The sequence below is a fragment of the Heterocephalus glaber genome, unplaced genomic scaffold (genome assembly GCF_053883595.1).
Source record: "Heterocephalus glaber isolate CG9 unplaced genomic scaffold, H.glaber_assembly_v1.0 deba00001461, whole genome shotgun sequence".
In the NCBI taxonomy this organism is placed as follows: Eukaryota; Metazoa; Chordata; class Mammalia; order Rodentia; family Bathyergidae; genus Heterocephalus; species Heterocephalus glaber.
Window position 1 is genome coordinate 32967843 of NW_028258308.1, and position 12414 is coordinate 32980256.

The window sequence follows — 12414 nt, forward strand, 5'->3', positions numbered from 1 at the left end:
GTTTCTTCATTGAGCCCAATCTGTCTTATGTTATTCTTCTTTGCCTCATCTAGCAGCTGCTGGATTGATTTCTCATGTTCCCTTATAATTTTGAAGCAATTTTTCTTTTCCTGGTCACTAATTGCAATCTTATCTTCTATATCTGAAATTCTGTCCTCACATTGGCTCACTCTGCTGTGTAGACTTTCAATGGAGTTTTTCATGTCCCGGAAATCTAGTTGCATCTGTTTTATGGATTCCATTTGTTTCTTATGTTGGGATTCCATCATGTTCCTCAGCTCCTCTCTGGATTTATTAATCATGTCTTGCACTAGGGGCACAATTTCTCCTGCTATCTGAGAAATTATTTCTGATTTCATTTTTTCCAGATCCCCTTTTGTTGCCAGTTCAGTGGGTCCAGGTGGTTGAGTATCAGAGTGTTCCATCTCATTTCCTTTTGTGGTTGCTGTAGGTGATGTGGAAGTCTGGTTTTGAGACTTATTTACATGGTTTCTCATTTCGACTGGGGCAGGGGGCTGTTAGCACCTGCACGGATTACCTCCTCTGAGCTGGGTGAGGTGGGACAGGGGCCGGGAGCAGTGGAAGGGATGGTGACCCAAAAGCCCTTTTCTGTAGGCTGGGAGCAGCGGGAGGGATGGTGGCCTGGAAGTCCCTTCCTCTGGGCCAGGAGCAGTGGGACAGAAGGTGGCCCAAAAGCCCTTTCCTCTGGGCTGGGAGCAGCGGGATGGATGGTGACCAGAAAGCCCCTTTGTCTGCACCCGGAGCAGTGGGATGCCGGCTCAGAAGCCCCTACCTTTGGGCCGGGAACAGCGGGACTCAGTACCTTGGTCTGGTGGTCTGGTGTCCTCTGCCTCTTTGTAGTATGGAACTAGGTGGCTGCCTGTCTGCAGCGGGGTGATTCGGTGTCTTCCGCTTGACTCAGGACCTCGGTAGGGTGTGCACAGACCTGCTTGTCAGCAGCGGGCTGATTCGGCATATTCCGCGCGACTGGGGACCTCGGTAGGGCGTCATTTTTTTTTTTTAGTGCTGATTTTATTACTATAGTCAGTGTCACATAGTTGTTGCTATTAATTGGTTTTCTTGGGATGGCAATATCTGGATTGCCTTAGGGTTATTGACAATATTGCAGCCATTTCCTGGGGAACTGCGCACTGAGCCAGATATGCTATAACCTCTCATCCCATGTAAATGGAGGTAGTTGGATCCTGGGACAGAGACAAAGCCAATAATTAGCCATGTCCAGAGGACATGACTAAAAAGTAGTCAGTAACTAATAAGGTCTTCATACTAGCAGCAGAGTTTTCCATTATAATGAATCTGAAAACCTCAACAAAACAATCTTAACAAATAAACAAAAAATAGAAACATGAGAAGACAAGCCAACAAAATGCCTTCAGAGACTGCCAATTCCCCCAAGGCTAATCCAAGAGGGATCAAAAATGAGGAAACATCAAAGATGGGCAGCATGACAGTGGGGATTGGCAGAGGAGAAATAACAGTCCATGATGTGGCAGGCACACAGCTGAATTATTAGAAATGATATCAGAGGAGATAAAACAAAATAATAAGACATTTGAAGAGTTCATAGAAGATAAAAATAATAAGATATTAGGCAAAATAAACAAAAATATCAGCAAGTATATAGAAGATACTAATAAAAACCTAGCAGAGCCAAACAAAATAATGCAAAACATGAATGACCAGGATAGAAAATAAAAAGTCCATAAAATTCTCCAAATAGAAATTCAGGAGATTAAAATTTCTGTAGAAAATATGGGTAGAAAAGTGACCAATGTAAAGACAAAGTTTTAGAACTAGAACACAGGGCTGTTGTTGGTAACTGATTAAGGAGAGATACCCTAAAAACAACAACAGACATAAAAAATGGATCCAATGGCTCCTAGATGATGCAAAGAAGACTAAGATTAATTGGAATTAGTGAAAAATCAGAGGACAGTGCAAATGTCATAAAAATTTGTTTACTGAAATAATAGCAGAAAATTTTCCAAATAAGGGAAAATGATTTAACATACAGATAATTGAATGAAGCATACATAACCCCACACAATACAATCAGAAAAGAACCTCTCTACAATACCTCATAGTCAAAATTCCAGAAGTCCAACACAAGAACAGTATTTTTACATATTCCTGCCAGCTTGAACCACCAGTGGTACATGCATGACTGTCCCACTGGGTGGGTTGTAGCACTGTTGGTACATGCATGACTAATGTCTTAGTTACTTTCTCACTGCTGAGAAAAAATACCCCAAAACCACAAGTTAAAGGAGGAAAGGTTTATTTTAGCTCACAGTTTGTAAAGGTTTCAATCCATAGTTGGCTGGCTCTAAGGCAGGGAAGCATGGCAGAGGGGCATGGTAGAGGAGAAATAACAGTCCGTGGTGTGGCAGGAAGAAGGCAACAAACAGCAAACTTTCCTTTACCTATTTATTCCATTCAGGGTACAAGCTCATTGGTTGGCATCACCTAAGAAAGAGTAGGCCTTCCTGTCATCCATACCCAGAACTATGCTAAACCAATCAATGAACTAATCCAGTTACCACACATCCATAATCCAATATTACACACCCACGATCCAGCCACCTTTCCAAAGTCCTACCTATGAGCACATGAAGTTTTGGGGGAACATCTAGATATAAGCCCTAACAACTGATAAAAGTGATTAAATCCATTTGTACCTCCAGCAATACAAGCTGCCAAGTGGGACAGTCATGCATATACCACTGGTGGTTCAAGCTAGCTGGAACATAATATGTTCAAATCAGACCCGCATGCCAGTGAAACAAATTATAGTCCTGTCATGAACATGTTAAAAGAGATTAGAGAAAAGCAATGAATCACTTATAAAGGTAAACATATTAGAATTACAGCAGACTTCTCAACACAAACATTAAAAGTCAGGAAAACTTGGAGTGAAGTGTTTAAAGCCCTCAAAGAAAACAATTACTAACCTAGGCTGATCTATACTACAAAGAAATTTATAACCACCAAACCAATATTCCAAAAAATTCTCAAGGATATTCTAGAAAAAGGAAATGAAGCTATTATGGGTTGTGTCTAGATGTCCCGCCCAAAACCTCATGCGGTTATAGATGGGGCTTTTCTGTGGTGGCTGATGCTAGGATTAAGGGTGTGTATTTATTAAATTAGTCTATGGATTGGTTTGGCATAGTTCTGGGTGTGGATAATGAGAAGGCCCATTCTGAGTGTGAATGTTATCTGCAGTAAGGGTGTGTAGCTTGGGTAGAATATAAAGGGCAGAAAGAGGACTATTGTTGCTTGCTGCTGCTTTGTTGCTTTGGTGCTTTGCTGCCTTTTCTCCAACATGGACTCTTTCTCCTCTGGGATGCCACTCTGCCTTGCCACCCTGCCCTAGAGCCTTCCAGTTATGACCTGAAACCTCTACAAACTGTAAGCTACAATACACCTTTTCCTTTTTAACTTTGGGTCCTGAGTATTTTGTCTCAGCAACAAGAAAAGGAACTAAGACAGAAGATAACAGTGACAAAAGATCTAATAGAATAAATACATGAGGTAGAGTGAGCAGTTAAATAGAATGGAAAGATAGGGAATCAGCATCAGGAAAATAAGGTAATGACAGGAAAAAGTACCTATCAGTAATAACTCTCAATGAGAATGGCTCAGTTTCCAAATCAAAAGACACAGACTGGTAGAATGGATCAAGAAAAAAAAATCCAATGGTATGCTATATACAAGAAACATATGTAATTTAAAAAGAATCTCACAGACTAAAAAAAAAAAATCAAAGAATGGAAAGTATATTCCATGTAATGGGAACCCAGAAAATATCAGGTGTAGCTATCGTATATTCAGACAAAATAGACTTTAAGCCAAAACTGATCAAAAGAGGCAAAGAAAGTCATTACATATTAGTTATGGGAAAAGTCCAATAGAAAGAGATAAAAATTATTAACATGCACGCACTGAAATATGGTATACTCAACTTCATAAAACAAGTAATACTACATATAAAAGACCAGATGAAAGGGCTGGGGATTTAGCTCAGTAGCACCATGCAAGGTCCTGAGTTCGATCCCCGGTACCAAAATAACAACAACAACAACAAACACAAAAAAAGACCAGATGAACACAATTATAGAAGGGATCAATATGCCACTATCATAAATAAATCAACCAGACAAAAGAATCCAATAAGAAATATCAGAGTTGAATAAAACTTTCAAACAAATTGACTTAATAGATATCTTCAGTGTTCCACCTAACAGAATACACATTCTTCTCAGCAGCACATGAAACCTTCTCCAAAATAGACTATATTCTAGACAATAAAGCAAGCTTAAGTAAATGTAAAATAATTGAAATTATACTGTGTGTATTATCAGATCATGGCACAATGAAGCTAAAAATCAAGGACAAAAGAAAACACAAAAATTTGCAAATGCATGGAAACTAAACAATACCTTTTCAAATAAACAATGGGTTACAGAAGAAATCAAGGAGGAAATGACAGTTTTTAGAACTAAATGCTAATGCCAGTATAATATACCAGAATTATGGGATAAAATAAAAGCAGTCCTAAGTTTATAGTTGTGAATGCCCACACCACAAAAAGAGTAAGCCCAAGTGAATAATCTAACAATGCACCTCAAGGTCCTAGAAACACAAGGACAACCCAAATGCAAAGCTAGTACAAGGAAGGAAATTATAAACATCAGAGCAGAAGTCAATGAAATTGAGACCCCCCCCATTACAAAGAATCAATGAATTGAAGGCTTGTTTCTTCAAAAGAGTAAACAAAATAGACAAACCATTAGCCACTCTAACAATAACAACAAAACCAAAAAGGAGAGAAAAGACCCAAATGCATGCAATTAGAAATAAAAATGGTGAAATCACAAGGGACATGACTGAAATCCAGATTATTAGCAACTACTTCACAAAGCTTTACACTAATAAATTGGACAACTCAGAAGAAATGGACAAATTCTTAGGTACATGTGAATTACTAAAACCGAACCAAGATTTAAAAGCCCTGCATAATCCAATAATAGGCAATGAAACTGAAGCAGTAAAACAACTTAGAAAACCCAAAGTTCAGATGGATTTGTCACATCTGGCAAGGGTAGATTTTATCTAGAGTTCATAAGCTTATAACAATAAAATAATTAGAGATATAATTTTAAAAGGAGAAACAAAATCACTTTATTGGAAAGGGGAGAAAAATAAGGAAACAAAAGCACTTTATTTGCAAAAGGGGAGAAATAAGAAGATAGACATTTACTTTGTTGGAAGTAGGGAGCCTGTTTAGGCTGCATTTTCATTTCTCCGAGAATCAGTGCTTGCATTCAGTAATCCAAGTGGCACTTAGTGAAAATGGAGTGCTTTGGGGAGGAGGCTTCCTTCAGCTGCCGTGTGACATGTGGCCACTGTCCTGTTCTATTGCCTATGCGTGCATTCTTGTCTTGTCATGTGCTATCTTTAAAATTTGTAGTAGAACCTCACATTTAAGGCCAAGTTAGTAAAAAGGATACATGTACATGTTAGTGTGTTAATATGGTGAGAGAATAATAAAACATACATGTACTTAAATATAGATGTGTGAATGTCCAGGTATTATACATATTTTACACACTAACTCAGTTTTCTGTAATACAATCTGCCTTCCCACTTTATCTCTTTTGTGTTTAATAGGAGGTGGATGGAGGAGGGAATTGAGGTCCTGGCAAGAAGTGAGCCAGGCTGCTTATCAGTTCTCTCTGTTTTTCTTAGCTACTCTCTCTAGCAGGAGTTTAAGTCTTCATTTGCCAGAAACCTGAGGCCCTTTACCTTTTCCTGCCTGTCCCCCAACTTTCCCTACAGATTCACTGCTAAATTCTACAAAATCTTCAGGGAAGGTCTAACATTAATACTCCTCAAGCTTTTTAATGAAATTGCAAGGGAATGAGTACTCCCCAAGTCATTCTTGGAAGCTAGAATTACTCTGATTTCAAAACCAGACAAGGATCCAACCAAAAAAGAGAACTATAGATCACTCTCTTTAATATATATAGGTGCAAAAATCCTCAGCAAGATACTGGCAAACAGAATGCAACAAATCATGAGAAAAGTCACACATTATAACCAAATAAACTTCATCCCAGGGATATAAAAATGGTTCAACACACCACATAAACAGAAGCAAGTAAAAAAATTACATGATCATCTCAATAGATGAAGAAAAAGCCTTTGACAAAATCCCACATCCTTTCCTGATAAAAATACTGAAGAAAATAGAATAGAAGGATCTTTTCTCACTCTGATCAAAGCTATTTGTAAAAGGTCTATTGCTAACATCATATTAAATAGGGAATAACTGAAAGCTTTCATTTTATTATTTTTTAAAATTAATTTTATTGGTACATTTTAGGTATACAATATAATGACATTCATCATTGGAAATTTGCACATTTACATAATCTCTTGTGGTTCTTATTTTTTCCCCATTCCCCTGCCCTCCCTTCAACCCCTCCATCCCTCCCTATTTACAAAGAATTTCTTTCCATTTTTTCATTTTCTCATATTCCATTCCCTTCTTTCCTTTCCCCTACTCCTCCTACTTCCCCTTTCCCTTCCCCTTTGGCCCTTTTCTTCCTATTTCACATTATCTATTAGATCTTTTTGTCCTTATTTACACTTTCAGTTTCTCACACTAGAGAAACTATTCAGTATCTACAAATGTGAGTACTATTTATTTCACTTAAGAGGTAAAGAAAATGTGTTTTTAAAATAAAATGGCGTACTACTCAGCCATAAAAAATGAGAAATTAGAGACACTTATAGCTAAATGGATGCACATTGAGGTGATACTCTTAAGTGAAAGCTTTCCTTTTAAAGCCAAGAACAAGACAAGAATATCAATTGTTACCACTCCTGTTCAACATAATTCTTGAAACATTAGCAAGAGCAATTAGATAAGAAAAAAAATAAAAGGGATATATGTAGGAAAGAAAGAAGTTAAATTACCATTATTTGCAAATTACATGACCCTGTACATAGAAGACAAAAAAAACTCCACCAAAAACTTCTGAAGTTAATAACCAAATTCAGGAATGTAGCAGACTGCAATAAAGAAAGTAGGAGAAAAATACAATTCACAGTAGCACCAAGGAAAATTAAATACTTGGTGAAAGACCTCTATAATGAAAACCACAGTACTTTGAAAAAGGAAAATGAAGCAATCATCTTATCCCCTGTACAGAAACAATGTAGTCCAAATGACCTTACTTCCAAAATTGATGTACAGATTTATTGCAATCCCAATGAAAAGACCAACAGCATTCTTCACAGAACTGGAGAAGGCAACCTTGAAATTCATATGGAATCAGATGAGTCCCAGAATAGCAAGAGTAATCCTGAGTAACAAGAACAAAGCAGGTGGCATCACAATCCTGGAGCTGAAGTTATACTAAAAAGCTACAAAGATTGAAACAGCATAATACTGGTGCAGAAACAGGCTTGTTGATCAATGAAACAAAATAGAGGACATAAACAACCCCTAGGAAATCAGCTATTTGATCTTTGACAAAGGGCCCTAAAATATACACTGGAGGAAAAAATATGCTCTTTAATAAATGATGCTGGGAGAATTGGATATCCACATGCAGAAGATTGAGTCTAGACCCATAAACTAAACTAAAATAAAGATGGATCAAAGATCTGAATGTTAAAATGAAAACACTTAACCTACTGGATGATAAAATAGGTAAAACTCTTGAAAACATAGATGTAGGCAAGCATTTTCTGAATATAATACTGGTAGCACATGAAATAGTACCAGGCATGAACAAATAGGATCATATCAAATTAAAAAGGTTCTGGACAGCAAAGGAAACCACCAAGAGAGTGGAAAGACAACCTACAGAATGGGAAAAATTTTGCCAGCTATTTCTAAGAGGACTAATATGCAGAATATATAAAGAACTCAAAAAATTAGACCCCCCCAAATAAAAGGCCCAATCAACAAATGAACAAATGAAATGAATCAATATTTCTCAGAAGACATACAAATGGCCAATAAATACATGAATAAATGTTCAACATCTCTGACACTTAGAGAACTGCAAATTAAAAGAACATTGAGATTCCATCTTATCCCAGAAAGATGGCTATAATTAAGAAATCAAATAACAACAAATACTGGATGGGATGCAGGGAAAAAGGAACCCTTCTACATATTGGATGGGTGGGTGGGGGTATGTAAAATAGTATAACCACTGTGGAAATCAGTATGGAGATTCTCTAAAAAACTAAAACTAGAAATTCCAAAACTAGAAATTTGATACAGCTTTTCTTCTTCCAAGTATCTTCCAAAAAGAGTTAAAGACATCATATTATTGTGATACAAGTATACTCATGTTTATAGCAGTACAATTCACAATAGCTAAATCTGAGAAGCAGCCTATATGTCAATCAACAGATGAATGGATAAACAAAATGTGATATTTTCACACAATGGAGTATTAACTACTCTGCCATAAAGAAAGACAAGTTTGAATTATTTGCAGGAAAATGGATGTACCTTGATCTAAAATGGTAAATGAAATAAATTAGATACATAAGCTTAAATATCACATAATTTCTTTTATATGAGAAACCAAAATTATAAAGAGCAAAATGAAAGATAATAGAATGTAAGGAAACAGATCTTTCTTTCTCAAATGGGAAGGGGATCAAGAGATGGAGAAAAACAGGGAGGCAAGGGGTGGAAAACAGTTGAGTAAAGAACTTTAGATATATCACATACACACAAGGAAATTAAATATTCTATACTGCTAACATGTGTTAATAAAAAAGATATTGCAACCTACAGGGGCCAGAAGAAGTTAAAAAAATTAAGAATGTTTTTGATACAAGAATTATTTTTTCCATTAAGTTTATTGGTTCATTTTGGGTGCACAAGAATTATTAAATGAAAAGGCAAGCCTCTGAGTAAGTCTCATATCCATAGTATATAAAGAATTATAAATTAATAAGAAAAAAGCAGTATGCTGCATCAAAAACTGATAAAGAATGTAAGCCCCAAAGAGTATATGCAAACATTAAGAAACATGAAACATTGGTCAAACTTATTAGTTGTATTGGTGTGCTTCACATTGCTACAATAAAAAGTATAAGGCATTTAACTTACAAAGAGAAAAAGTCTATTTAGCTCACACGTCTGGAGGTTCCTATCCAAAAATCATGGAGGTTCCTATCCAAAAATCATGCAGCCTCATTACCTTGGGTCTCTGGTGAGGGCATTACGTGGAGGGTGGCACTTGATGGAGGGTGTGTCTGAATGAACTGTTCATATCATGAGCCAGGAAAGAGAGAGATGAACCAGAGAGGGAGGGAGGGAGGGAGAGAGGAGGAGGAGGAGGAAGAAGAAGAGGAAGAAGAGGAAGAAGAAGGAGGAGGAAGAAGGGAGAAGAAGCAAAGAGCAAAGAGAACCATGTTCTGTCTCCTTCAAGAGCATAAGAGCATGTCCCCAGTGACCTAAGACCTCCTACCAAGTCCCACTTCTTAATTGTCTATAGTATCTCCTAATACTGCTGCCCTGGGATCAAGTCTTTAATACATGGACCTTTGGTAGACTTTATCCATATTTAAATCACAGCACTGGCCATCAGAGAAATGCAAATTGAAATCACCAATTGATATTAACACACCATCAGAATTGATCACATGAGAAGACTGTAAAAGTCCAGTGATGGGAATATCAGTTGGTACAACTACTTAGGAAATTGACAGTATTTACTAACATTGAGTATACATATTCCCTGTATTAGTCAATTTTGTCATTGCTTGGACACAGTATTCAACACTCTCAATTTAAAGGAGGACAGGTTTAATTTGGCTCATGGTTCAGGGGATTCAGTCCTGGTCAGTTTGGTTCAAGGCAGAAACATCATGGTGGAAGAGCATGGTGGACAAAGCTGCTTACCTCATGGCAACCAGGAAGCAGAGAGAGAGAGGAGGAGCCAGAGAGGCACCCTCCAAAGACATGCTCCCAGTGGTGCACCTTTTCAACCAGGCTCCACCTCCTAACACCTCATTTAGTTATGAATTCATCAATGGATCAATTCATTCATAAGTATAGTACTGCTATGATCCATTCACCTTCCAAAAGCCGCACCTCTGAACACAATGAGGCTTTTGGGGACATTTTAAATTTAAACCGTAACATACCCTACGACTGAACCTGTAGTTGGTATATATCCAAAAACTGCACATATTTTAATTTAAAGCCATGAAAATAGTAAAAATCATGAAAACTGGTTAGCAGGTAACATGTCTCTAAATTTTCAAAGAAGAATCCTAAAGCCTTACATATCCACCTCTGCTATCTTGTCATCTTTTTCTATTTAAAATTATATCTTTTACACATTTTTTATCGTTTTCATCTCATTTAAAAATTTCTCATTCAGATCTGTTTTGTCTAATAGTAGAAATTGAAAAAAGTATTAAGAGTGACAAAAAAGTTATCTGAAGTTTCCTGCTGAATTCTGTAGTGTATATCTTCTAGATATTTCACTCTTGGTTTGATCCTTCAGAAGGAAATATCTTTTACTGTCTTGGTTTATTTCCCCCTATAGCCTCTGTTAATTTTTCTTTTACTGACTGTCAGATATGTTGAATCTTTTCTAATCCACTGTATGACAACATAGCAATATGTGGAGATTGCTTTCGCCCTCATTCTGCACTTGGTTTATGGTTAAATTCCCCCAGGATGTAACAGATATTTATGTATATAGTTCTGCTTTACCATGGAGGCATCCAAAGCCCACTGATAAGTTCTTTGATACTCTGGGTCAATGTATACACAATACCCTGGAAGTGCCAGAATGTTCAGCATCCAGCTGGATTTCTGCCTTTATACTCATCCTTCCCTGCTTCCTCCCTTGACATGAGCATAGGACTACAATTGCAAAATTCATATTTATGACTGTCACTATACAGCATGTAACCATAAACCTTTTTTGTAGCTTAGGAGATTATAAGTTTTTTACCCTTATTTTCCTTTCATGTTACCACTAGCCTTAGCAGGTGGCTTTCCTTGGGGCACCATTTTTGAAATCACTTTTCCAATGCTGCTTCATGTTGAAAGTGAACAGAGAACTATAAAGCTATTTTGAGATGAGAGTGCTGGGCTGTCAGTTGCACTCATTGTTTAAATGACTCATTTCTGTTCACCAACTTTTCAAAGCATGCAGTGCTAACTTGTGCTTCAGTAAGTGTTTTAAATTTGTGAATTTCAGGAGTGCTATTTTTGAAGTTAAACTATTAATTCAGTTTTTCTCTAATCATCTGCCAATCTAATTTAAATTGGTACTTTCTCAGTAGAATCCCAAGATCATTCAGGAACACAAAAGACAGAGGTATTTTGAAATATAGGATTCCCAGGGAAGACTGGATTCTCAGTAGAAAATATAAGTTACCATTTCTCTCATTAGCCAGTTCACTTAAGGGTTGTTTCTTTTAAGTCTGTCTTATCCCTGTTTAGACCAAAGGATCAGTAGTCATGTTTTCTGCTCATTGCTCATTGCTTTTATGGTGTGATCTCAGGTCTCAGAGAAGTCATGATTTACATGGCTATTTTTTTTTTTTGGTAGTACTGGGGATTGAACCAAGGGCCTTCATACTGAACTAAATCCTCTGCCATTTTAAAAAAAAGTTTTTAAATTTTGAGACAGAGTCTTGCTAACTTGGTAACTTGCCTAGCCTGGGGTCGAATTCGTGATCTTTTGACTCAGCCTCCCAGAGCACAGGGATTACAGGCATGCTCCACTGTGCCTGCATTCCATGTCCCCTTTTTTAAGAGAAGAGTCTGACAAGGGCTAGGAATAGTAGTAGACTGAAGGAAGTATGTCTTCAGAGCCCTCAATTGTCTCCTCCATTGTACATCACTTTTGTATTCTTTTTTCCTCCTTATTTATTATTGTTATTATTATTATTATTATTATTATTATTTATTTATTTATTTTGGTACCAGGGCTTGAACTCAGGACCTTGCGCTTTTGAGGCAGGCGGTGAAACCACTGAGCTAAATGCCTGGCCCTCCTCCTTATTTAAATAAATGCAATTTATTATTAATGGTTACCTCTGCCCAGGAGTATTGAGCCATTTTGTTGGTAGAGTTTGAAGTTTTATGCTCTGTTATGACAGCAACGTTGTAATCATCTGCTTAAAGAACTGATGTTAATTAGGAGAGTCAGTTTTCTCCTTCTGGCCCAGTCCAATATGTAAGTTCTTGATTTCATTTTTTTATTTTTATTTTTAAAAAAATTTTTTCCCCATTAAGTTTATTAGTACATTTTAGGTATAAAATACAGTCACATACATCATTGGGACCTTGTACCATTACATGAGTCTCTTGGTTCTTATTTTTTTCCC